This window comes from Oreochromis aureus, linkage group 22, assembly GCF_013358895.1.
Source record: "Oreochromis aureus strain Israel breed Guangdong linkage group 22, ZZ_aureus, whole genome shotgun sequence".
NCBI classification, from domain to species: Eukaryota; Metazoa; Chordata; class Actinopteri; order Cichliformes; family Cichlidae; genus Oreochromis; species Oreochromis aureus.
This window is the reverse complement of record NC_052962.1, coordinates 6,255,720-6,283,699: the sequence shown is the minus strand read 5'-3', so window position 1 is coordinate 6,283,699 and position 27,980 is coordinate 6,255,720.

Genomic DNA, 27,980 nt, shown 5'->3' with positions numbered 1-27,980 from the left:
ATGGTTATGTCGTTTAGGGGGGACAGTAGCTGATACTTGATAGAGTCACTGAGCAGCCCAGTTTCAATGGAGCGGAGGAATTTGCGCTGGATGGTGGCTCTGCTATACAGTTCATCTGTCTCCTCATTTGCCGCTTTCCATAACAACTTCTCTTTAAGTTCAATGGCACGAAATACAAAGTTTAAGGGAGTTTCTTTGGGCTCTTGGGAGATATTGAGGAGCTGATGGTAAAGCTCAGTGGGGCTGTCTACCCTATAGTGTCCCTTTAATATGGTGAGCAGTTTGCTAAGTGTTAACCCACGTTTAATCTCCAACATATCTCTTAGGGGCGTTCCTGGACTAATGGCCCTAATTACTGCTTCCACTATTTCAGTCTCCGAGTGCCCTTTTTCACTCCCATTCTCAATCTGGCGAATCAGGCTGAGATAGGATAGCTTATCCTTCTGCCCAAGCTCTCCAATCTGCCCACAGATTTTAAACTCCCTCCTCAATGTTACCTCTTGAAGAGTTCGCATCGCCTCTGGTCGGGCTCTGGGTGGAAAATCTGCAATCTGTGTTGGAGTAGCACATGTGGTGTCCTCAAGATCTTTCTTTTGCCCAGACTCTGTGCCATAGAGTTCCCTTTCTGACTGACACTCTCCTTTGCTTAGTCTCTGGATGTATACAGCAATGTCTTTATAAAACTGTTTCACTTGATCCTCTTCCTCACTTTTCTCCACATCATCAAACATGCCCTCTGCCAACCTGATGAGTGCCCTCTTGGTCTTGCTGTGAGACTCTGCGCTGTCCAGGCCGGAACATTTCAGTCGCCTGCAGACGTCCACAAGATGCTCTCTCTCCAACTGCCACAAGGCTGCACTCACTTCGTCACGCAGAGGTTGCAGAGATTCCATTTCTTTTGACTGAAGGTTCGTCTCTTGGGAAAGAAGGTGGTTGGTGATTGTGTTGACTCACTAGCGCCACCTCCTGGCTGGCTCGCCAAAATATGTTACACCGCTGAAATGATGGGCCAACTCATCTCCCGTGCAACATATTTATTTTTACAGAAAAACTGTAAAAACAGAAAAATGTCTGATTAAGCAGTTCTTTTCGATTAAGCAGGCCGTGACGCTGCCTCTTCACCACTGACACTACTTCTTCTAGTGTAGCAAACAAGTAACTTATACAGTTCTATATGCATATGCACCACATCTATAAACTGGTTAAATCACAAAAATACATCTTATTACACACATGAATAACACAGTGAACTCTCATTAGTTTTATCTTGTTTTTACTACTGTCTTAATCTATTTATGAACCTGTCTTCTTAACTGTATTTATTAAACTAGATCTCTTTCAAATAAATGTTTTTCTTAACATATTTTTACAGCATTCACTTTTCATGAACTAAACATATATCAATTGACATTTTCTCTTATTGTGCAAAACATATATCTTGTGGCTTTAACCCAAAAATACACCTGCAATGAACTCACAAACTTTCGGTACGGTCTAACACTTGGATCGGCACAGGCTAACAACTGGACCAACTTGGAAATTAGCTCTTTAGCTTAACATTCGGCACAAACGACATTTATCATTAATCGTCACTGCTGTCTGTCACTTTTATAACCTCTGTTTCATATTATCAACCACCCAGCTTACCTGTAAAAACAGAAAAATGTCTGATTAATCAGTTCTTTCGGTGCGCAGGCCATACGCTGCCTCTTCACCACTGACACTACTTCTTCTAGTGTAGCGTCAGCTACCGATGCGTACAGGACTGAGCGCCCTCTGCTGGTGGAACTTGTACAACAGTAAAACTGACATTGCACTGGCCTTAACTAAAAGAAAGTGTCTCTGAGCATAAAATAAAATGGGGGGCTACTATTTTCATGTCTCTATCTTTAACATAGTGCCACATAAACATAGAGGATAAAACAGTGTATAAAATTGTGTCAAGCAGATTGTTTTAAGTCATTTTAGAACCCAGTAACAAGCCAAAGGATATTTTACATCCTAATATGCAAAACCTTAAAAATGAAAGATAGTGTATTTTTTGCATGACTATATATAAATATGAAAACTTTTTCCATCATGTAAAACTGAATGTAAAAAAAAATGCTATGTTAGCTCATTACTTACTCTTAGCATGTCACCAAGTACAACACAATTTAACATACTGTTACCTTTAAATCTCAAAATGTTGTTTTATTGTAGTCTGACCACTAAAAATGCCTTAGCTGTGTAATCAGAATGAAAAACAAAATAAAACAGACACAGGTGAGGCATCACAACTCTAACGGTTTTTAGTGATGTCACGGTCTGCGGCACGGGCCGTATGGAGCGTGAGTGGAGGACCCAAATGTGGACACAGGAGAACAGAACTCGACCTTGAACAAAAGGGGAGCTTTTTGGGCTGATACAAGAGAAACATAAATACAAGGCAAGATCAACATGTGGCAAAACTAAAACTAAACATAAACTGGGAAAAACTATGGGAAAAACAAGCTGTGACGAGACTGAAACTGGGAAACAACTATGAACGCTATGATACCTCAGACCGTTCTCACTCCCGAGGCCTAACATCCTGATGATTTGTCACATCCCGCGGCGTTCCTGAGGAACGTGAAAGGTGACCTTCGGAGTTCTTAAGGTACACGCCGGGTTATGGGTGAAATACAGTAGAATTATGGTCCTGTGGTGAAAGACGTTCCAGCCATGTATTCCAGCCCTAACCAGAACCTTATTCCTAACGTTAACCAGCACTTTAATGAAGTGAAATAGTGTTTTCCAAAGCGATTTGAGGAAAATGAACAAACATGTGTGGATTGATTCCAAACGGTTCTCATGTTTCCTCATATTTCCGATCTCGTCATTTAGGAACGTGTTGGATACCTATGAAGCTATGATGATAACTATGAAACTATGAGAACTATGACGAGGTACATGATTAGATGAGAAGAACAGACATCCTGACAAAGACTGAATGACCACACATAGACTAAATACACACAGGAGGTATTAGGGGAAGTGGAAACACACGGGGACACAGCTGACACAAATGAATGTCATGAAACCACAGGGAACGTGAAACTAAAACAATGAACATAGAACACAAGACGTCTACAAAACAGGAAACAAGGAGAGACCTAGACATGACACAGGCTTGACAACATGAAACCACACAGACAGGAAATACATGGCATGACACAGAAGACCAGAACAGACTTACACCAGGGGACATGAAGAGGCTCATAACTAAGGAGACATGAAAGGGCCTAAACCAGACTACAACCCAAGGCAATTAATAATAATACTAAGACTTAACATTATCTCATAAATAATCCCAAAATACAAAATAACTCAAGTAAACCCTTAACTTAAGAATAGCACATGAATTAAAGACAATATATACATAAGAAAACAATACCAAATAACACAAAATGCTGCATTCAATAGAGGAGACAGACTCTTCTACACATGGTAATATAAGCAAAAAGAGAAAGTTATTACTTTTGATAAAGCATAAATTTGTGGTAAATGGTAAAAAGGAGTGTGTAGTTCCAAACACTTAACAGCCATTGAGTGCTATAACGACCTGACTTAATGTTTTGAACATTTTGCTGTAGCTTTTAGATTTCATTAATGTTTCCATTTTGCAATGTGACTCATCAGAGTGACTCATCAAAAGTTTTTGGCCAACTCTAGCACTCCAATCTCTTCATGTCATTCTTCATAATGTGCCGAAAGTTTTTCACTTAACAGTAGGGCTTTGGCTGTTTGCTTGACTTTTGTAAAGATATGAAAGTTTTCTAATGAAGGCTTATGAGACTATTATGTCAAAATAACACGTTTAGAATATATTTATTACTAGTTTGTAACAGATTTGCCCCAGTAAACCTAAAGATTTTGACAAGAATTCCAAATAAAGTTCTCAGCTGTCAGTTGTCCATGCTACATAAATTGATGTTATTTGAGCATATTGATTGGCCTAGTCTAGGTCTGGTGGAGTTGAACAGTTTTACTCACATAAGACATTAGGCTCTCTCCAGCAAACATAACAGTCCTCTGGGAAAGAATTTAAAGCTCTATTTTGCACACAGCAAAGTCACACTGCACTGCAGGAGTTGAGCAGATGCAAGCAGGCACTCCTGATTCACTTCTCCACTGCCACTTATAAAACAGGTCCAAACGCCAGAAACAATGTTTGAAAATGTCTCACATGCCTAGAGCTTTTGTTCACAATCAGTGCACCGCTTGCATTTGTGCTTTATGAGACATTTGCTAAAAACACAGAGCTCTAAAAATCCACTGCATGCAGCAGGTATGAAAGCAACATATGTTTGATATTATTACACTGGAATTTCATTACTTTGGGTCTTTAAGGCTGTAAAAGTCTTTAAGAAATGCATGAACAGTTTAATCAGGTTCCCACAATACCGCTATACCGAGCACAAAAGACTTGAGCCCACTAGCTATGTAAAAGGTGGTTATAAAAGATACAGCAAAACTTTACAGCCCAGGTAAATTAAATGATGCCTGTGAAATAAAAGCCAGGTTGTTAATTCAGAGATCTGTAAATTGCACACCAAAATTAAAAGATGTGCTGATATTGGAGCTCATATTGAGTGACTGACATGAATTCTTACTGCAGTGCTGTTTTGCTGCAAGCAGTGGCTACAATAATATTTATTTTCCTGTGTCCTTCTACGCAGGACAAGGTGGAAATATTGGATTTTTGTTTTCTAGTGGAGGTAGCAGCAGAGCTGAAGTGATGTCTGTGTAAAACACAGAGCTGATACATGGATTTAAGTCTCTGATTTCATAAAACTGGCATGCTATGTAAAATCACACAAAGGACAATATTTCACCAGCTTGGTTCAGTTCACACAAACAGTACAGATATAACAGGTACAGATTTATCAGATGTGTGTCAAATAGGTTAATTGCTCCCAGCATATCTCCCACTAAGTATAAATTCAATTATGCTGCTGTCTTATGTGTGATGACCATTTGGATGGGATGTTGATAGGATGTCATAAATTTGTATGATTGAACAGCTGACCATTAAATATAGCATTGTCATTAAATCAGCTTATTTATTTTTCTTCAATAATAAATTTTATGTTTTTTCTGTGACAAAAAGGGGAAGAAATATAGGACAATAAATAAATAAATAAATAAGTAAAAATCAGTACCGGAATCAGTTATGTCCCAAAATTTTACTTTAAATTGAAGCATCAACCATGAGTTTCACAGTGAGTATATCCCTAAAGCAAAGACATCAAATGAAAGGGTACTCTGAACACCATTATCATGAAATGACCGTATAAAACGGGCTATTGATGGTTTATGGAGCTGAGTAGTACTAGCAATTCACCGATGGTATTGCATTTGGGTTTGAACATTTCTACATGTATGTATACTGAAGAGCTGGATACTAAAAATAAGAAGGCAAGTTTAAAGGAGTGCACAGAAAGCTACCAAACCTTGATGCCAATGTTAATACATATAGCCACTTCAGTTTTGCAGTTGTTTGCAGGAAAGGCCATCATCAAAACAGCCTAAACTAATTGATTTTATGGGCTGCACAAATGAAGAAATAGTTAAGGGGAACTAACAGAAAGATGGTTAATTGGTTATGGTTAATTTATCAGTTGTAATAGATCAAATTGACAAAGAAAAAAGATCTCCCTCTGTTCATCAAAACTGTTCATTTAGAGGTTTAGAAAAATTATCTTTACGCCTACATTTATGGTAAATGGTGAATGGACTGATTCTTATATAGTGTCTTTCTACTCTCTTGCTTTATCCAACATGGAGCAGCCTGAGATCAAACCACTAACCTTCTAATCAATAGATGACCTGCTCTACCCCCTGAGCTACAGCCACCCCATAAGGTGGGTTTATTTAACCCACCTTAAGGTTAAATAAGGTTTATTAATACGCATTTAAGTGGTATGTCATTATTTGTTGCTTATGTTGAGTAATCCTTGTTCCCAAAATCTCTGACAAGTTAGCCATAGCATTCAAGTTGAACTGGTTCCTTGGTTTTGTTATGTTGAACTGTACCATTAGTTTCTAAGAGGAAATTCTATATATGTCTTTCAGCATATGAAATAAAACTGACAAATAATATGGAAATAGTAACATTTCTCTTTAGAGGGAGTCTTTGAGCAGACTTAACTTTTTCTCCTTAAAGTATGTAAGATTGAAAAGTCTATCTGTCAAGTCAAAAACCATGATGTCTCACCAGGAGATCTTCCTTGTCATTATAACAGCACTGATGTATATCCTATGAACGTATATCAGCATTTTCCTGAACAAAGTTACAAATCTGTGAGGCTAACATTTACTATACTTAATGACAATATTTGTGTTTACTAACTGTTCCTAGAAACTCACATTAAAAAATAGACGTATGCAAATAAAGTGCTTGATTTTAGTTATCAAATATCTGACTGTCAACATCACAGAGAAGCTATAGATTGCCTTCTCATGGCTCACAGCAATATATTTTCTCTATTTTAAACAGTAGGTTATATTGATGAGTTTTCACTAAGCACTAAACAGGAAAAAAAAATATGTAAAATAATGTGTGGGGTTGTAGGGTGACGCGGGGCATAAAGTTGTGCAGTGCTGTTCCACTTTCTTGTTGGATAAGGCTGCATATCACTGCTAGCTGGTGACTCAAAGATGGAGATGGATAGGATGAATCTCAAATCACTACATTATTAGTGGTTTACACAGATCCTACACATCAGTGATGTGAATGTCCTGTTCCACCAAAGGTGCCGGAAGGAAAAACTTCCTTTTTACAGGAAGAAAACAGGCTCAGGGGCAGCCATCTGCTGCAACCTGATGCTGTCATCTCAGTGTCACAGCAGGAATTAAGACTCATCAGAGCAGGCAGTATTTTTTCAATCATCTTTTGTGTAATTTTGGTAAATCCATTGGAATTGTTGCCTCAGTTTTGTTGTTAGCCTAGTGGTACTTGGTGTGGTCTTCTGTGGATGTTGCCCAATGTGGGTCATTCGTCTTACTCTCCCTCTGCTCATCTGTCACTTTGGAGATGGTCATACAGATCTTGTAACCCCATGAAACTTCAATAAACATAGAGAAAAGACAATCAACACATTATCAAAGGCCAGAAATATCAGGAAAATGCATCATTGTCCTAACTTTATGCTTGCCAGTTATGGTTCTTTGTGTAGTCACCTCCCAAGCAAGTATAAATATATACAAGTTATTTCTCTGTGGGATGACCATCCTTTTCAGCTCTCTCGGTAAGGCAGAGGGAATATACAAGTGTTGTATTTATTTTTACTAGTGACATCTCTGTCTCATGGGCCATTATTAAACGAGCTGTGTGGCATTTGTGTTGTAAATATAGTGTGATGTGAAGCCCCCATGTTGGTGTGATCAGTGGGCTGAACACCTGCAGAACCTTTTGGTTACCCAGCAACAATCACATGACAAAGATGTCATTAATGTACTTGTCTTTCCTAGTAGCACTTGTTGCCTTTTGGTTAGTAGCAAGCAGGAGAACATTAACACCTGTTGGATGATTTCCTGATGTGAGTGTCTACCCAGTGAACTAATTGATCTTTAATTCTGACTTTTCTTTGTTCAGCTAATTATACAGACAGCAGTGTTGCTCCATTATTCATGATGTGTTGCACAACCGTCATCTCAAACACGATTATAGCAATTTAACTTCAATATGGCTATTTCCATAAAAGGTATGCCCCTGTATCATCTCACTACTGAATGCAGGACATCAGCAACAAAAAAGAAGAACTACTTTTATTTCCTGTTGTCTTTAATGTTTCATTCTAAAGCTTTGCTAATGGCTAACCTCCATTTCCTGTTCTTTTGTTCACTGTGCAGTCACTTCACTAATGGCTCTGAAAGCTACTGTTCTAAACACATAACAGCTCTCTGATGTTATTGTTATTGATTGTTGTATCCAGTGTATGTTTTCTGTCTTCTTCTTTCAATAGATAATTTTGCTTGACTCCAGCTGATGAAAGAAAGAAAGCTGGAAAAAGCTGGAAACTGTGGCGTGATTGTAAAACTAGTACTGCATGGTGGAAAATGAAAATGTCACACCAAATTGAAATATTGCTCAAAGTGCTGCTAGGATGGGAGTCCAAGTGCAAACGCCTTCAGAATACAAGTGTGTGTACGTGTGTTGGCATGTGTATATGTGCTTGTCTGCGGCATCCACAGGGAGTCTTTACTCATCTAATCACTTCACTCCCCTGAGTTAGTGTGCTAATTAGGTCTAAAATATACATCATAGTTTCCCTCATCTCTTTAATTAAAAGTTGATGGTAGTTATTCAAGCTATCAAGTAATATGACACTTTTTCATGCTTGGAAAAGTGTTCAAAAAGTGTGGCTTCAGTACCAGTATAAAGACAAAAAGAGTAAAAAGAAAAATTAAAAAAAGCAGTTTTATGGGACTTCCATGTGGCCTTTATGTTCTCTGAAAATGTGCATCATTGCCTTTTTAACTGAGCATATGAGTAAGAAGAAATAGGTATGAAACTGAAAATGATGAAATGATTCACAAAAGAAAAGAGATCTGGCAAGGGGTAATTATTTCAGGCACTGAGTGGTGGAGTACATTTTCAGCATTCAGCTCTGAATTCAAATAAGCAGAGGCAGGGAATGTGCAGAGAGTTTCTCCTGTATGACTCGCATTAAACCAGGTAATGAGAAGGATCTGAAGGTGAGCTCAGGAAAATGTTTCCAAGGCATGCAACCAGTCATGATGTGATAGGTGAAAAGGTGGGCAAACTCGTTCGTATTCATCATTATCATCGTCCTAAATCTAAGATAATTTTTCCTCCACAGGATTTTCATAAAAATCCTACTCATTTTGGTACTGCTCTTCAGCAAAAGTAATAATAATATATTTAGATAGATGATACCTACAAATGTGTGTTCATATTTTTGTGAATTAATGTATACTTAATGTATACTTTTGTTGTTTTACTACAAATATAGAAGTTATTGACATTTAAAAATGCCCCAAATTAACTGGTTTCTAAACCAGAAGACCATAGCTAACATCTTTGTACCAATAGGTGGCAGTATGCAACCATGGCTTGTCCTGACGAAGCGCACGCTTTGCGATTTTTCTGATTGCAGAGCAGAAGACACCTCTTGCAAACGCGTCAACCCTTTCTCCTTGGATTGACACATTTTCCCCACCCTTTTGCAAAACCACTAACATGGATGTCATTCAAGCAGTCCAAAGCCCACTGTTTTTTAGCTACACTGTAATCCCTAACAGTTGTTCTAGCTCATAACTAATAAGCTCATAACACTCAAATGTCGTTTTGTAGTTGAGCAAACTATAAAGTGTTGAGCTCTGTTGGCTTTTATGCAACTTTAATTGAATAGGGCTCAATATTTTTTAGCTAATTTGTTTGGAACGCTCAAAAAGTTTAAGAAGCATATATTAGTGACGTTCTGGTGGGTGGAGTCTTGTCGCTCCCTCAGGAAAGCTGAGTCAGCCACCTTGAATTTACCTTGATGCGGGGAAGATTTGGCCTGCCCGTGTGGATTAAGAGTCCCCAACTTCAACCTACAACGACCACCACCTTAATTTTTTTCATCAACTGCCCTAAATTTGGTAAGTCTAACGTGTTTTTGTTTTGTTTAAATTTAATTTCGATAAACAGTCTTTTTATTTTTACTGGAAATATATTCGTACTTTGTGCACAGTGAATGTTCGTTATAAATAAATTCGAATCCAAGTAATTGTAATTTTAGAAGTTTTCGAATGTGACAAATACGTAATGTTATTTCAAATTACAACGGTGTAACGTTTTGGCGGTTTTCCGTGGGGGACAACATTTCCCATAATGCATTGTATTCTTGCCGGGAAGTTGACGGTGGCAGTTCTAGCTCCATGCGTTTGAACTTTCTACTAAAACTTTCTACTGTCCATTTCTACCGGTTGTCGTGATTCACGGTAATGCACGTCGTGTTGTGAGTCATACTTATTTCAATAAGTGTCTGCGTTACACAGTCAGTAGTTTACGCTGTAGAGCTATGTGTGTGTGTGTGTGTGCGCTAGCATGAAACGAACAATGCTAAACAACATGAGTGTGTTATCATGATTAGACACATGTTTGTATTTTTTCGTAGTCTCAAATATGTGGTTGTGAGATAATCTCGAAATCCTTTTAACAGATTAGAGGGTATTCCACTAAGCGAGCTCTACAAGTCAAGACTGGGCAGTGGGTCCATGAATAAACTGCCTCACTCCTGCAGGTGTCTGTCCATACTTCCCATCGTTCAAGTGAGGCTATGGACTTGTATACGTTGTTTGTATCACCTTTACTCTCCATAAAAATTAATGTGTTTTTTTTTTTTTTTTTTTTTCCAGGAACCAAAAGATGGCTGCTGCCCAGAAGCATGTGCTGCATGTGTATGTTGAACGAGACACCGCCCTGAAACTTACTCTACTTGAGCGACCAAAGTCAGTGGAGGAGCTGAAAGAAATAATTCAAGAGAGGTTCAAGCCAAGACTGAATGGGGACTTTAGCCTTCACTATGTCCTCATGGACACAACCTATGCCCTATGTCGCCAAGAAATTGTTGGAGCTGTTGGAGCTCCACGAGTGAGAGACATCGTGGACAGATGGCCAGCCCTACTTATGGAGTCACAGTAAAAAAAAAAAAAAAAATATATATATATATATATATATATATATATGTGTGTGTGTGTGTGTGTGTGTGTATATATATATATATATATATATATATATATATATATATATATATATATATATATATATATATATAATATAGATGTATATATATATATAATATAGATGTGTATATATATATAATATAGATGTGTATATATATATAATATAGATGTGTATATATATATAATATAGATGTGTATATATATATAATATAGATGTGTATATATATATAATATAGATGTATATATATATATAATATAGATGTGTATATATATATATAGATGTATGTGTATATGTATGTATATGTGTGTGTGTGTGTGTGTGTGTATATATATATGTCTGTCTGTCTCTTTACTGTTCTCCCAGTTTTTAAAAGTCTAGATTTTCAAACAATTTACCAAAAAGCAAATGACAGATGTAAATGACAACACATCACTCTGTGACGTATTTTTTTTCCCCATTCACAGTAAACAAAGTCTCTAGAAGTTTATTTATTTAAATTTCCTTTAGATAACATTACAAAGAATGACGAATAACTTTCTATTTTGGCCTTGGTTCTGACTAGAATTGCTCTGGTTTTGCTAACCTGAGAACTTTTAAAATACATTCACATTTCTGCTCCTAATTCATCTTTGTTCATTTCTGTGTATTTCTGTTCATGTACAGGTGGTTGCAGAGTTCCACCGAATCAAGAATGTTAACCTGCGCACTCAATTCTACAAGGAGCTGGACAGACACACGCCTAGACTCATCACTTTGTTCCGAGACAAGGCCATCAAGACTGGCAAGATTGCAGAGGAGCTAGCAAAGCTCATGAGAATTTATGACATTCAGGTAAATTTTTCATTTCACATGATTCAGAATTACATTAACAAATGGTTTGTACACAGCTGTAAGAAGCCATAGTGTCAATTGCTTCAACTGTGCCCCACGATTAAGTGATTATGCCATGGATACAAGGTTGTCATTTTAGGAGAAGGACATCTTGACAAAATGTATCCTTTCAAAAGTGTTGTGTTAAAAAGATTTATCAGCTTCAATTTAAAGAAGTCCAAACAAGTACTGTTTTTGTAAAAATTGGTTTACATTTGGAAGTTTTTCCTTTGTGAGTTGTTGATGTATTTACAATGGAAACTTATTAATTTAAAATGTGTATTACTAAAATACGGTTATCCAAAATACTGAATTTACCATCTTTAGCCGTTACACAAAAAGTTTGGACACCCCGATCTATAACAATGACAATCAGAACATGGCTATCCAACACTTTGTTTTACTCTGCATTTGTGTAAATACTATTCTAATAGATATTGTATGTTCATCTAGGAACAGCGTGATGTAAATACAAGACGGGTCCTCGTCCTTCATGCACTTCCTGTGTACCTGCGTGAAGATGCCTCCACGTTATTCAGGACTTGTGATGTAAGTGTACTGCCCTCAGCATCAACCCCTTTGCCTAGCTGTTCAGTCGAATATATCACTCAGAACTCAAGGAGAACCAGGGTGTATATCAGGAAGGAGGTTCAAAACTGTCCTCATCTGACTTGTTTTCTCCCATATATCAACTATTGTTGAATAAGATTGCAAGAAGATTGTTACGCATAAACCAGAAAACATGAAAACAGTTGAAAGATTATTAAACAAAAACAAATCCACAGATAAAAACTCTCCCTTTCTAAAATTCAAGTGTTCTATTTTTTGGAGGTGCCACGTTGTGGTCAGAGAAATGTTTGGTAAATAACAAAAACAAATATCTTGACATATATTTATTATTGAAAACATTTATTTAAACATATGTTTTGAAACCAAACCCAAATTAAGATTATTGTAATGCATCATGATGTATCAAATTAAATCGTTGACATTATAATCCTAAAAGAAACGTGCAACTTATGAAGATTCACACCTCTAATCAATAGCATGATTTGTGTCCTTGAGGGGCTGAACTCATTCTTGTATTATTTGTGTTTTGCAGTCAGCAGATGGTCCAGACCTCACTGACACTCCTGTGGCTCTGCTGACAGTTGTCACGGATGACACTACTGATTCGGCCCTCTTCAGTCCCGAAAGCATCTGCATTGTTGTTGAGGATGAAATACTTGTGAATGGTCCCACAAATCTGGCTGACTCAGGGCGTCTACTGATGCTGAAGAATGATTTGTTCAATGAGTGAATCACTCAGAATGGACTACTTGTTGAGCTGAGTATTGAGGAAGCTTTTTTTTTTTTCCTAATCATTTGGCTCTTCTACTTTAAATTTGAAGTGAATGACTGCTCATTTCGTGGACTATTCATGTTTAACGTTCTGTTGCCTAATACCTTAATGCACTGCCTTGATGTTTGTTACCTATGAAGTACAGCAGTGGAAACCAGTACATTTTTTTTATGTATTTTTAAAATAAGTGAGCTGCAGCTGTCAAGGTACAGTAAGTGTTAAATGCCTCAATGTTCTAATAGCTGCAATTGCTGTTAATACTGAAAATGTTATTTAATTTTAGAATTGAGATGGAGACCCTTGGAGTCTTTCTTTTGTTTTATTTATGAAGCACTTTTTATGAGTGAGCTCCGTTATCTGTGCCTTTTAAAAGCACATTGTGTTTAATAAAAAAGTTGTTAAATTGTTAGTGTTGTTACTTTCATGTTTTCTAACACTTTTAGCTGATTATAATTTCCTGGGCAAACAGTTTAGAATTATTAAGTAAATGTATTTCCCACAGTATTTTAAAAATATTTATTAGATTTTAAGTGTTATTTCCCATATTATAAGTTAGAAAATATGAAAAAGTTTGAGTTTATTTCCCACATCGTATGAGTTGCAATATGTAAAATATTTTGAGTGTATTTTCCACCTTAATTAAGTTGAAAAATATTGAACATTTTGAGTTTATTACTCCCTAATTATAAGTTGAGGAATATCAACATTTATAAGTTAACATTGAGGTAATTTAAGGCAACTGCAACTGTAATTTTTATTTTAGTTAAACTTAAAACTTTTAAAAACATCACTAAAAAATTGTTGTGTAATCTGTTACACAACAATTTTTGAGTTCTGTGAACTTATTAGGTTTTACAGTGTATGGTAATCAAACTGAAATCATCTTTTCCTGACTATTAGAAACTACTTAGGTCACTGTGAAATCACTGAAGCACCTGTTTGACACTCCTTCACAATAATCTTCAGTTGGCAATCAGTCTGCGGGCCGTAAAAGGTGCCGCATCTGTGTTGTTCTTTACCAACACGAATGGAGGAAGTCTAAGGCAGATGAGAGGAAGATGAGTTGGAGGAAGAGGAATCCATGTGCGAGTTGGAGGTGTAGTTGGAAAGACTCAAGGTTCAGAAGAAATTCCGGCAACTGTTTTTGACCACGTTATCAAATATGGCCTTTTACTTAGAGAGGCTGGACAAAGAGTACAACCTGTTCTAGACAGAAACACAGTTGGATCCATTGTCAAATTTTTTCCACAGGAGTATATACAGAAATATCTTCAGTGGTGGACTTTATGTAATTATTTCCTCCTTCCCATTACATGTGTTTTTTATAGAATCCAAAGGCTGCCATTATCTGGGGTAGAGGGAAGATTTTCAGTGCTGAGCAGGAGGCAGCTGCTGTGAACATGGTTGTTGGAAACAATATCATAAGACTGCGTCAAATCTGGGAATTTTTAGGAACATCAACAGTGAGCCTGACCACCATTGACCACGTCCTAAAAAATAACCATATGGCCATGAAGCAGCTTTGCAGAGTTCCATTTCTGGAAGGAACTCTCATGTTGTGAAGGAGGGCAGATGCCAATATGTGAAAACTTATAGTATACTGTAATGCTTTGTCATATCTTACAATTAGAATCAACTGGAGACACTTTTCATTGTAATTTTGCCCTTCTTTACTTAGAGAATAATGGAGCTTGAAGCTGAGGGGGCACATCATGTCTTCATTTATGTTGACGACGCCGGCTTCAATCGCTGTAAAGTGAGGAGATGTGGAAAGAACCTCATTGGGTATTGGGGCGATCGTGGCTCAAGAGTTGGCAGTTCATCTTGTAATCGGACGGTTGCCGGTTCGAGCCCCAGCTCCGACAGTCTCGGTTGTTGTGTCCTTGGGCAAGACACTTCACCCGTTGCCTACTGGTGGTGGTCAGAGGGGCCCGGTGGCGCCAGTGTCCGGCCTCTGTCAGTGCACCCCAGGGCAGCTGTGGCTACAATGTAGCTTGCCATCACCAGTGTGTGAATGGGTGGATGACTGAATGTAGTGTAAAGCGCTTTGGGGTTCTTTGGGACTAAGTAAAGCACTATACAAATATAGACCATTTACCATTTTTGGGTTCTGGCTCTAAGTCACATCTCCCTGTCTAATCATTTATCTCATGTTTTTAGGTTAATATTGTGTCTAAAACAGAAACTTAATTTTCCTGTCGTGTTCTGGTCAGATCTGATTTACAAATTAAAAAACTCATAAATATTGTGTTTTACATCCGATTGCCTTGAGGCCTTATGAAATCCTCCACACTATGCGCTTGAACATATAAAAGTGAAGAGAACCTCTGTCGTTGAATTGTGAGTGTTTTAATCAACTTTGTGACCGCCATAGGAAATGAATGGGAATCTACCCCCACCCCCATCTTTGGCCTTTGACCCCCTGAAGGCCTATTGAATGACCAAATCAAAGGCCCACTTTTACGACCTACTAAACAACCCACTGAATGACCCATCAACACAGACACTAGAATGACATGAAATAAGTTTCAATAGAAAACGTGGGTGAATAAAATCCCTGTACACGTGAAACAGTGACTATATACAATGGTAAAGTGAAACACCTTGAAGTAATGATGTCCAAAGGAGAGAGTGAATGCAGGCTGGGATAATTGAGCAGGCCGTGAGCAGTGGTCAGAGAGACTGCAATAGAGGACAGGTATATCAGTGTGGAGTATCAATGGGTTGCAGGGAACTATCCAGTGAAACTGATTTTATGGCTTTAGGTAGAGGCACATGGGAGGAGGAGGTAAGTTCAGAGGAGATCTGGGTGAGTTGAAGTTGTACAATCTGAGAGAGTCTTACTATGAAAGCAGGGAGGTAGGCAGGCGAGAAGAGAGAATGAGGCCATACCGGAAGGAAAGTGATGAAGGCTGCAGTGAAGTCCAGCGACCGGGTGGAGAGAAACTGCAAAGGGTGGAATGAGTGTTCTGTGGACAGAATTAGGCACAAGAGGAGACAAGGTAAGGAATAGCGTAAGATCTAACAAGACACATGAATTGGCCGACGCTAACGCTGGTTAGACGACGTCCTTGCTGAGAGTTGTTGTCACTGCTGGACTAAAAATACTGCAGCGTAAATCGTCACCAGGTGCGGCTCCCGAGAAAGACGCATCCAGCTCTGCGGGGAGGAGGCATAACATTGGGGAAAAACACTGGCACTCACCCGGTCCATGACAGTTTGTGAGTTGTCAGACTTATCTATTTATCTATCCATTCTCTTCCCTTATCAGGGTCGCAGGGGTGCTGGAGCCTATCCCAGCTAACATAGGGTGAGAAGCAGGGAACACCCCAGACAGGTCACCAATCTAAAGTAGGAGTAACACAGAGAGACAGACCACCATTCACACTCACATTCACACCTTGTTAAACTTATTATTAAATATGATTAATTTCTTTTCTTGTATGTTTGTTGTTTATAATTTTTTCATCTTTGTGCTTTTCGTTATTATTTATCTGTTGTACATTTTAGCAGTTGCTTTTTGTAGTGGAGTTAATGGTTTTTCAGAGTATTGATTTCCTTTTATTCATTATATTAATGCGTTTGTAGCTCCAGGTGCTGATTGTTTGAGTATGTGTCTTGTATGTGCTCTCAATATGTATGCTCACAATTTTTAGACTTAAAGCATGTGATTGCTAATGATTTTTATTCAAGTATTAAAAATATATATTATAAATTAAAAATTGTTTCCAATTCCTCCATAGTCACTATTGAGACAAGGTTATGTTTTCTAATTTAATCAAAACGTATTTCCAGTTTCAATTTAAATGATCCATCATGAGGAGGATGGAGAATATTTTGATATGGTGCTTTACAAACACCATTTGGAATTGTGCTTGCATACATTGGCATTATCCAACACTTTCCTAACAGAAGGCTAGTAATTAGTGCATCCAATTTAACAACTATAAACATGTGAGCTAAAAACAAACCTGAAAAGTTTCGGGAAGCCCTGCTTTAGCCCAGAGGTAGACATTTCTATAATGATGCGCCTTCATGTAAAAAACTGGAAAAAAGATGAGAGGCATCGAAAATACTACAGTGCTGTTTCAGTGTATAACACTACAGCTAAGTCAAAGAACAGACAGCAACATGAAAGCAGATTTTAAAAGTTGTATGTGAGTTTTTAATGAGCTCTGTCTGCTCTGATGGGTCTTGGATCTAACTTAACCCCAAGCTTTAAGAAAACAGTCACTAATCTGGATGCCTTCACACCAAACAAGCAGACAGGCACTTACTGTGGCTTGCAGCTGTGTGTGTGTTGATAATAACCAACAACATTCAAAGTGAGTGCTGTACTAAAATACACATTACTGTTTCAAAACGAGGACAGCTACAGTGCTGTAAGGTCTCAGATTTTTGCATATTTGTCACACGTTTCAGATTGTCAAGCAGATTTTAAGATCAGAAAAAGATGACCTATGTAAATACAAAATGCTGTTTTTCAAATTATAATTTAATTTTTTAAGGGAAAAAAAAGCTACTCAAACCTACCTGAGCTTATGTGAAAAAGTAATTGCCAAGTAAAACTAATAACTGATTGTACCGAGCAATATGAACTGCATACACGTGTTTGCGATAACTGGCAGGAAATCACCCCCAAACTATTAAACTATCACCACTTTTCACTGTTGGTATGATATTCTTTTTATGAAATGTTGTTTTTTTTTTATGTAACAGGACCCAAAACCTTCTCAGTTCAACCTTCTTCTCGTCAGTATGCAGAATATTTTCCCAAATATCTTGGCAAACATCACAATGCTTTTTTGTCAAATGTGTTCTTTTTGGTCAGCAGTGGTTTTCCATCCACACGGATGCACTTTTTGCCCAGTCGTTTTTCTTATTGTTGAATCATGAACACTAATCTTAACTAAGACAAGTGAGGCCTTTAGTTCTTTCAGGGTTATTCAGAGTTATTTTGTGATGTCTTGGATGAGTCTTTGATGTGTTCTTGGAGTAATTTTGGTAGTCTGGGCACTCTTGGGAAGGTTCACTACTGTTCCAAGTTTCCCCCATTGTGTTTAATGGCTCTCATTGTGGTTTGCAGGAGTCCCGTAGCCTCTATCAGTCAGGAAATGGCTTTGTAACCCTGATAGAGCTCAGTAATTTTGTTTCTCATCTAGGATCGTGGCATGATGTGTTGTTTTTTGAGACCTTTTAGCCTATTTCACTATGTGTGTATGACACACAAACATAGACATTGAGAGAGATTTTAAAGAGAAGACATTAGCTAATGTTTTCTATTGTGTTTGAGGTCACTTCATCTCTTTTTTTATGTACCAATTTAAAAATCAGAAAAAAAAGTATTCATATATGAGAGATATTAGAAAGTATGACAGTGTTATTCCACCTCAGTGGACACATGCCCACACACACACACACACACACACACACACACACACACACACACACACAGAAAAGGCACTGAAGTGATTTAGCATACAGCCTGCTAGGCTTGTGTAGGTGGGCTGTTGGACATAGACAAACTTTAGTTTCATCAGTTACCCAGAATATTATATGTGATGGTTTCATCATATTCATAGAGAGACGCATGTCTGTAATTACAGTCATTTAATTATTTCAAAAAGAAAACAAAGGCTATCAGCTTATATGTAAATTATATGCTCAGTTAAACACACCCACAGATCTCCAGCTCTGTAACAGAAGACAGACACAGACAAACTAGTTTGTTTGTGTTTTAGTCTCCCAGGGTGTTGGTAGCTGATGTCAAAATGCCTTAGTGCAAATGGAACCTGAAAGCATCAAATATGTATTCCTTGATGTTATCACCAGGGGACATCAAAGTTGAACATTTCTAATTGTATGCATATTAACTTTATTAGAAGTGATGTCAGCAAAATGTCAAACTTTTTAGAGAATAACTTGGCTGCGCACAGTTTCTCGTGCTCTCCTGGTGCGCATGCAATACAGATCAGTCTCATAAAAACTGGCACATAATTTAATCAAGATAACTCTGGAGTACCTTAAATAAATCACTTTGTCAAAGTTAATGTATCAAAGTTATATCTAAACATTTCATAATATTTATGAAAATCTGATTATCACAACTGAATCAATTACAAATCAATAAACTTTTAATCTTTAGATTATGAAGTGTTGGTTGGTTGAGGTTGCTTATAGTAAAGGTTTTAACCATAAATCCTGTATTTAGTATGAGGATAGAGTATAGTGTGTTTGTTCAGGAGGGGAAAAGTGTGCTGCTTTGAGTGGTGGTAACTTAATGGAAAGTCCTTTTGTCCCTCTTTGGGGGAGATACCCCCACTGGGTTTAAATCTGGGACTCTCGGCCATTTGACCTTAGAACTGAAGAAGCTTCTCGGATGAGAGGTGAAACGTCTTCAAGCAACTTAAAGAAGTCCAGACGCTTTTTTTTACAAGCTCCTTTGATTAATGGAAAGTCCTTTACCAAGTTATCAAGGTCTAGGGCTGAATATATATCCTGTTTAACAAAAATTAAACAAACAAAACACATAAAAGCCCCACCACGTTTCATCCATCTGTGTCTCCCTCCTGATCACCAGTATTTCCACACAAAGCTGTGAGGTGAGAAATGGGGGCTCCACACGAGGTTTTGGAGTCCCTTTTTCTGTTGCCCTCATGCTTACTGTACATTCAACAATGCACTTTATGCCTGCTTGTAGTCTGGGCCTTTTCTAACCTTTCCCAGGGCTCTGAACATTGATCTGCGTATTTTAATTATGACTTTTTCTGTTTCAGATTTTTTGTGTTTAAATGATGAAATAAATGGTTACTTACAATCCTGTGAAAAAGTATCTCCCCCTTTTCTGATCTCTTATTTGTTTGCATATTTGTCACAATGATATGTTTCATATCACCAAAAAGTTTTTAATTTTAATGCTAGACAAAAAACAAACCAAAAAATTTAAAAAAAAACATAGTAAATATAAAATGCAGTATTTGAATGATTTTGTTTATTAACTAATTTATTAAGGCCATGGATGTATTTTATCCCTACTTTTTAAAAATGTTAAAAGTAAATTGCAAACTATAGGGAACCCATAGTGACACCATCTGCTTTTATGGGTTACTATAGTATGCATGCATAGTATGCAAATGTGAATTGTGATTATTTATAATGCTGGAATGCAAAAATAATCTTTGGTTATTAGCATTCCTGCATCTTCACCATATGCTGTATGGTCATTAGCAAAAATATTTCCCACAAATGGGACCCAGACCACTCACATAGAACAGATGCATGCTCATCAGTCATTGTGTTTACATACGCATGCATGTAAACACAATGACTACACAAGGTTCAGTGCTTATCACATAATCATGAGCACTGTATGAAGCAATGGTTTGCTTTGGTATAAGTGCAATAACTTATGGATAAGTAAACATCAAGGAACGTAGCATGGTTGCTGAAAAAATGTAAACGTGTTTCATAAACTGGAGCTTTTTTTTAAGCTAAGGTTTAAGAGGTTACAGCAGGTCACATCTGGCCACTACTGAATAGGTATATAAACATGAAGAGAGCTGATGTGTCAAACTCAGGTCACAGAGCAGAGAGTCTCAATTTGTCATGGCTGAACTAAGCAGAAAACTTATTTTCCTCATCACACTAGTAGTTCAGATGACCTGCTGTTTATTCCTCTTCTGTACAAAGCTTCACAAATGGCTCCCCGCACATGGGTTTTTCTCTATATATCTCTTTCTTTTTCTTTTATTTTTTGGGCATCTGTGAGAAAAAAAACATAATAGTAAGAGTTCAGAAACAAACACGGTTGTTAGCTCAGGCTGTGAGGTCGAATAAAGACAGTTCACGGTACACCTGCAGTGACAGTAGAGGCTCTCACTGTGCACACTGTGCCCAGATTCCATCAGAGCCTTTCGTGGTTCACATTAACACCCCTGGAGACCCTTTCAGGCTTACACTCTGCAGCCTCAAACACTTGACCCAGCCATGATTGATTAGACAGTGGCCACAGGCCAACCAATCACCTTACACTTCATCAGATGGATGCACAGGCGATAAGGGATTACAGTAGGACCACCAAAATCCTAAATTGTTCCCTACACCCATGGCTGCATACAGTTTGATTGTGATCAATTCATTACCCAACATCATTCATCACGACAGGGACAGTTCCAATCAACTTGAAATCAATTAGTGGTACTTGAAGCATTTGTCCCACATGAATCTATGGACCTTGCATACAGACAATTTAAAATCTCATTTTCTGCGCACTGTTGGTCCCCAACCTTTTACTCATTTGTCCAGAGCATGTTGTCCTTATCAGTCCGAGAATTGTGCATGTACACATGCAAACAGCACACAAAATAATCCTGTCCATTGGGCTAACAAATTATGTGGCACTGATTGCTGCATGTAAATATAATTTTCCCACATACCTTCCAGATGTGATTAAAAAAGATAGGAATGTAATGTTGTGGCTTCAAGCGGTATGGTCACAGTGGGTGGCATCTATAAATTCCAAAGGCAAAGATTACCATCTTGCAGCAGTAATCAGCAAAGTGTAAGAGTATTTTCAACATCAGAGATGAAAAGACTGTTTACATTCATATAGCAGTTTTATTAGGAATACCATACTAATAGCAGAGGTTGGATTTCTTTTGCTCTCAAAACAGCTTTAGTCCTTGGTGTCATGGATTCCACAGGATACTGAAAAAATGTTTTTCAAGTTCTGCTTCATGTTAATGTAACTGCATCACATCATCTTTCAAACCAGATGGCAACAGGATTGCTCTTGTGTATAATATAAAGTAGATTTATTTTCATTAGACCGTCTTCTTTAGTCCACTGTTCAATTTTGCTGAGTTTGTGTCCACTGCACCCTTGGTTTTTATGTTCTTGATGGACCGGATTTGATTCTACTGCTGGTGAGATTTGAATTTGGACTTCTGATAAAGATGTTGATCATTAATGTTTGACAGCTGACAGAAATGGTACAGTAACTGAAATAATTATAAAGGCTGTCCAGGTTTAGTAGTTCTAATCAACAAGGTAAGCAAAATGAGGATATTATTGTTCTTTGACTAGAGCTATTGTGGGATAATTGAGATTACTGAGGTGGTGCAGAATTTTTGGTCATATGTCACCCTAAATACCTTAGCGTGGTAACTACCTTCATTAAAGCTTTCCTGTAGCAAAAAGCACAAACAGCTTTGTAGTTTGTTTACCTGGATCCAAACTAGTTGATGAGTTTGGTTTCTTTGCTCAGCTTCACTGCCACTACTAGAAGGACCAATGCATGTTTTTGGCTCTTCTAATGACTAAGGGATTCCCAAGTCCCACCCTTCATATTAAAATCTTTATTTTAACAAAGATTCTACAGGGTGGGATATTTATATGGATACACCATAATAAAATGGGAATGGTTGGTGATATTAAAGTCCTGTTTGTGGCACATTAGTATATGTGAGGGGGCAAACTCCTCAAGATGGTGGTGGTGACCATGGTGGCCATTTAGAAGTCGGCCATCTTGGATACAACTTTTGTTTTTTCAATAGGAAGAGGGCCATGTGACACATCAAACTTATTGGTAATGTCACAAGAAAAACAATGGTGTGCTTGGTTTCAACGTAACTTTATTCTTTCATGAGTTATTTACAAGTTTCTGACCACTTATAAAATCTGTTCAATGTGCTGCCCATTGTGTTGGATTGTCAATTCAACCCTCTTCTCCCACTCTTCACAGACTGATAGCAACACCACAGGAGAAATGCCAGCACAGGCATCCAGTATCCGTAGTTTCAGGTGCTGCACATCTCGTATCTTCACACCATAGACAATTGCCTTCAGATGACCCCAAAGATAAAAGTCTAAGGGGTCAGATCGGGAGACCTTGGGGCCATTCAACTGGCCCACGATGACCAATCCACTTTCCAGGAAACTGTTCATCTAGGAATGCTCGGACCTGGCACCCATAATGTGGTGGTGCACCATCTTGCTGGAAAAACTCAGGGAACGTGCCAGCTTCAGTGCATAAAGAGGGAAACACAATGTAGCAATTTCAAATATCCAGTGGCCTTGTGGTTTCCACTGATGAAGAATGGACCCACTATCGTTGTACCCCACATACCACACCAAACCATCACTTTTGTTGTTCCAACAGTCTTGGAGGGATCCATCCAGTGTGGGTTAGTGTCAGACCAATAGCGGTGGTTTTGTTTGTTAACTTCACCATTCACATAATAGTTTGCCTCATCACTGAACAAAATCTTCTGTGTGAACTGAGGGTCCTGAGGGTCCTGTTCCAAATTTTGTTTTGCCCATTCTGCAAATTCTGTGTGCTGATCTGGGTCATCCTCGTTGAGATGCTGCAGTAGCTGGAGTTTGTAAGGGTGCCACTTGTGAGTAGCTAATATCCGCCGAAGGGATGTTTGACTAATGCCACTCTCCAGTGACATGCGGCAAGTGCTACACTGTGGGCTCTTGCTGAATGAAGCTAGGACAGCCACTGATGTTTCTTCATTAGTGACAGTTTTCTTGGGTCCACATTTTGGCAAATCCAACACTGAACCAGTTTCACGAAACTTAGCAAGCAGTTTGCTCACTGTAGCTTGTTAGATGGGTGGTCTCGTAGGGTGTCTTGCATTGAAATCTGCTGCAATGACCCGGTTACTGCGTTCACCAGATATCAACACAATTTCGATCCGCTCCTCACGTGTTAACCTCTTCGACATGTCAATGGCTGTGAACAAAGAGAAACTTGTAAATAACTCATGAAAGAATAAAGTTACGTTGAAACCAAGCACACCATTGTTTTTCTTGTGACATTACCAATAAGTTTGATGTGTCACATGGCCCTCTTCCTATTGAAAAAACAAAAGTTGTATCCAAGATGGCCAACTTCTAAATGGCCACCATGGTCACCACCCAACTTGAGGAGTTTGCCCCCTCACATATACTAATGTGCCACAAACAGGACTTTAATATCACCAACCATTCCCATGTTATTACGGTGTATCCATATAACTGGCCCACCCTGTATTTCAAGTGAAACATTGTCTTCTACAAGCATTTTTGTTAATGAAAGACAATGTTGGCCAATTCAGCATGAATTTCTTCTTTATGACAGTGATATTCAGAGAGAGGTCGAGTTACACTGGTAAAACTGTATTGTAGTTCTGAAGGTCCTGAATGCCTTCAGTACCTATAAACATGTTTTGTTTTGTTTTTTATAGGAGTTACAAGATCATTTGTGCTATAGAAGAGATATATCTCTTCAGCAGAAAACTTCAAGCATTTCGACTGTGTGAAAAACTTCACAGTTTTCTGGTTCTAGGCTTCTTCTGATAATTAACCTATTAGCGTGTCTTCAGCCAGTTGCAACAGCTGGCCAACCCTCCCTGAGCCTGGTTTTGCTAAAGGTTTCTTCAAGTTAAAATGAAGTTTTTCCTTCCCACTGTTGTCAAAGCACTTGCTCAAATGGGGTCATATGGTTGTTGGGGTTGTCTCTGTTTCTTTTGTATTATTATATTATTCTTTATTTACAATATAAAAAAAGATCTATAGTCATCATCTGTCAGCTTTCCTAGGTGCTAGGGTGCTTTTCTGTTCTTCGTATCATTACCACTTCTCCATGCTGTTAACATCAATACTTGCATTTTTACTCTAGTCCAGTCATTTTCTTGCCCACCTTCTTTGAACCAATGAGCCTCCACTTTGCGTGGTTTAAATCTATGCTCTCTGACACTCTCATTTTCAGACTCTCATTCGTGCAGCTCGCCTCCTCCCCATCTCCACCACACAGACACCTCAGTCAGAGCTCCATCTAAACCTCAGTCTTCATCTTCACCGCCACCAGTATCTAGACTATGGGAGATCCTGCTGTAAATCCTACGGCCAATGGGATTTTGTCATGAAGTCCAATCAAATACATTAATTTCTCTGTCTTAATAAATGTTCGTGTTCAATTCTTCCAAGTTATCTCTTCTTATGAAAATAGAGTTGTGTTCATCTTAGTGGATAGGCAATCTTCTGGAGAGGGATGAAGCTCTGTTCAAATCTGGAGCTACCTTCTGTGTGAGGTGACATGCAGGAGTGGGTATACTTGTATTTTCCCAGTTCAGTTGCAGGGACAAGTTGCGGCCCCAAGTGCAGGAATTTTAGTATCTCAGGGTCTTGTTCATAAGCGAGGTGGAAATGGAGTGAAAGATTGTTGGATTGATGCCACATGTGTGCTTATGTAAATGTTATATCCATCTGTTGTGGTGAAGAAAGACTGACTGTGAAAATGAAGCTGTTGATTTATCAGTGGATCTATGTTCCTACCCTCACTTTATGTCCATTAGCATTTGTTAGTGAAAAAATGAGATCATGGAAACAAACAGCAGATTGAGCTTCTTTTATTCAAGAAGGACTTGGCATAGAATTGTTACTTGTCCGCACTGAAAGGAGAGCGATGAGGTGCTTCAGACATCTGGGAATGTCCTACTGGGAAGAGGTGCCAAAGATGAGATTATATCTCTTGGCTGGCTGGAATGTGTTGTCTTGGATGAGCTGGAGGAGTTTGCTGAAGAGAGGGATAGGGTAGAGGGAAGGGATTCTCTGGTGAAACTGTTATCTGGGAGTGAAATCCAGATAAAAGTGGGAAAGGATGTTGAATATGTTAACCATTTTGCAATGAGTATAACATGAATTAACCAATTCTTAAACATTTGGTTAATTCATATTTTACAAGTATTGTGAAAAGTTATTTCCTGAAGAAATCAGTAATAAAACTAAAGGCATGATAAATAAAAAAAATAAACCAACAACAACAAAGAAAAAACAAACAAAGAAACAAAAAAAGGCATAGAATCTCAACTTAAACGGATCTGTTAAGACAGGTGATTTTAAGGACAAGCTTATGAAAAAACCTGGCTACTACCATGTTAAATCTATTTTTTCCCTTTGAACCACATTAATTCTTGATGGTACAAATTCACCAAGGTGCTGGAAACATTCATCAGAGATGTTTGTCCATAATTATGTAATTGCTGCAGATTTAGCAACTGCACATCCATGGTGCCAGGCTGCTGTTCCACCACATCACAAATGGGCTCTATTAAAACTCCAATTCCACACAGTAAACACTGATTTTGTTCCAGTAAACTTTTATATTGGTCATTAATTATTCTTTCACGGTACTTGTTACTAAAATCAAGTACTTTACTGCTTTACTTCATGCAAAGTAAAGCAAAAAGCTTTATACCATGGGTAAAGGTGAATGTGATTAAAAAGTTAGTAAGTAAGCAGTTCTTAATAGGACATTCACAGTTTTGATGAAAACACTGATAAGTAGTGGATATTCAATCAAAGCTAATGTGTTTTTGACCAACTTATTTATGCTAGCATGATTAATTCATAGGGACAATTTTACGTGGTGTCTAATCATTCAGTCTTATTGTGCAATGACTGGTTGGTGATTGGTCACACTTGTAGTTGATTGCATATCTAACTAATGTTCAGCTTTGTTCATGTTTGAAACTCTCCTCTGGCTGAACTGTATTGCTTAACTTATGGGTTTTTAATAAAAATACCATGATTGTGTTCTTAGGACTCCAGTAACTCATTTTACCACACTGATATTGGGATCCTTCTTGTTAAAGCATGAATGTGCTGTGCTCCAGTCTTCACCACATCTCAGTCCAGCCTCAGCATTTGGGATAGGGCGTGATAGACAGCACTGAAGGTTTGAAAAAGGCTAAATGGATTGCATTTATACTTTCATATTCACTGCATATCAACTAGCTGAAGTCTATGAAGAACCAGCAAGTAGCTGGATGAAGCGGTAGAGGAGGTAGAGCAGGTCACCTACTGATCGGAAGGTCGGTGGTTCGATCCCTCCTCCAGTCTGCATGTCAAGTATCCTTGGGCAAGATACTAACCCCAACTTGCCCTCTGATGCATCCATCGGAGTATGAATGTGTATGAATATCGTTAGAAAGCACTAAGTGTAGATAAAGTGCTTGTGAGAATGGGTGTGATTGGGTGAATGAGGCATGTTGTATAGAGCGCTTTGAGTACTCCGTGAGAGTAGAAGAGCGCTATATAAGAATCAATCCATTTACCATGGTGCCAGTGCAACCATCTCCAGCTGAACGTTGGCAAGACCAAAGAGCTGGTGGTGGACTTCAGAAGGAGTCAGCACAGAGACTACAAGCCCATTATCATCAATGGAGCTCCAGTGGAGAGGGTGCAGTCCTTCAAGTATCTCGGTGTCCACATCTTCTCAGACCTGACATGGTCTGCCCACATTCAGGCCCAGAACAAAAAGGCTAGGCAGCGCCTGTACCACCTACAACAACTGAGGAAGTTCAGAGTCTCTCCAGAGATCCTCAGGATTCTCTATACATTCGCTGTGGAGAGCATCCTCACACAGGACATCACATCCTGGTTTGGGAACAGCTGTGTTAAGGACCAAAAACTAGAGAGTTAATAATTTTACCTCCTCACTACATATGACTCTTGATACTGTAGCTCCTGTGAAACTAAGGCTTCAAATCAGAAGTACTTGACTCCGTGGTATAATTCTCAAACACGTAGCCTAAAGCAGATAACTCGTAAGCTGGAGAGGAAATGGTGTGTCACAAATTTAGAAAATCATCATTTAGCCTGGAGAAATAGTTTGTTGCTTTATAAGAAAGCCCTCCGCAAAGCCAAAACATCTTACTATTCATCACTGATTGAAGAAAATAAGAACAACCCCAGGTTTCTCTTCAGCACTGTAGCATGTCTGACAAAAAGTCAGAGCACTGTTGAGCCAACCATCCCTTTAACGTTAACTAGTAATGACTTCATGAACTTCTTCACAAATAAAATTTTAATCATTAGAGAAAAAATTACCAATAATCATCTCACAGATGTAATATTATCTACAGATACTCTTAGTACCATTGATGTTAAGTTAGACTCTTTTTCTCCAATTGATCTTTCTGAGTTAACTTCAATAATTAATTCCTCCAAACCATCAACGTGTCTTTTAGACCCCATTCCTACAAGACTGCTCAAAGAAGTCCT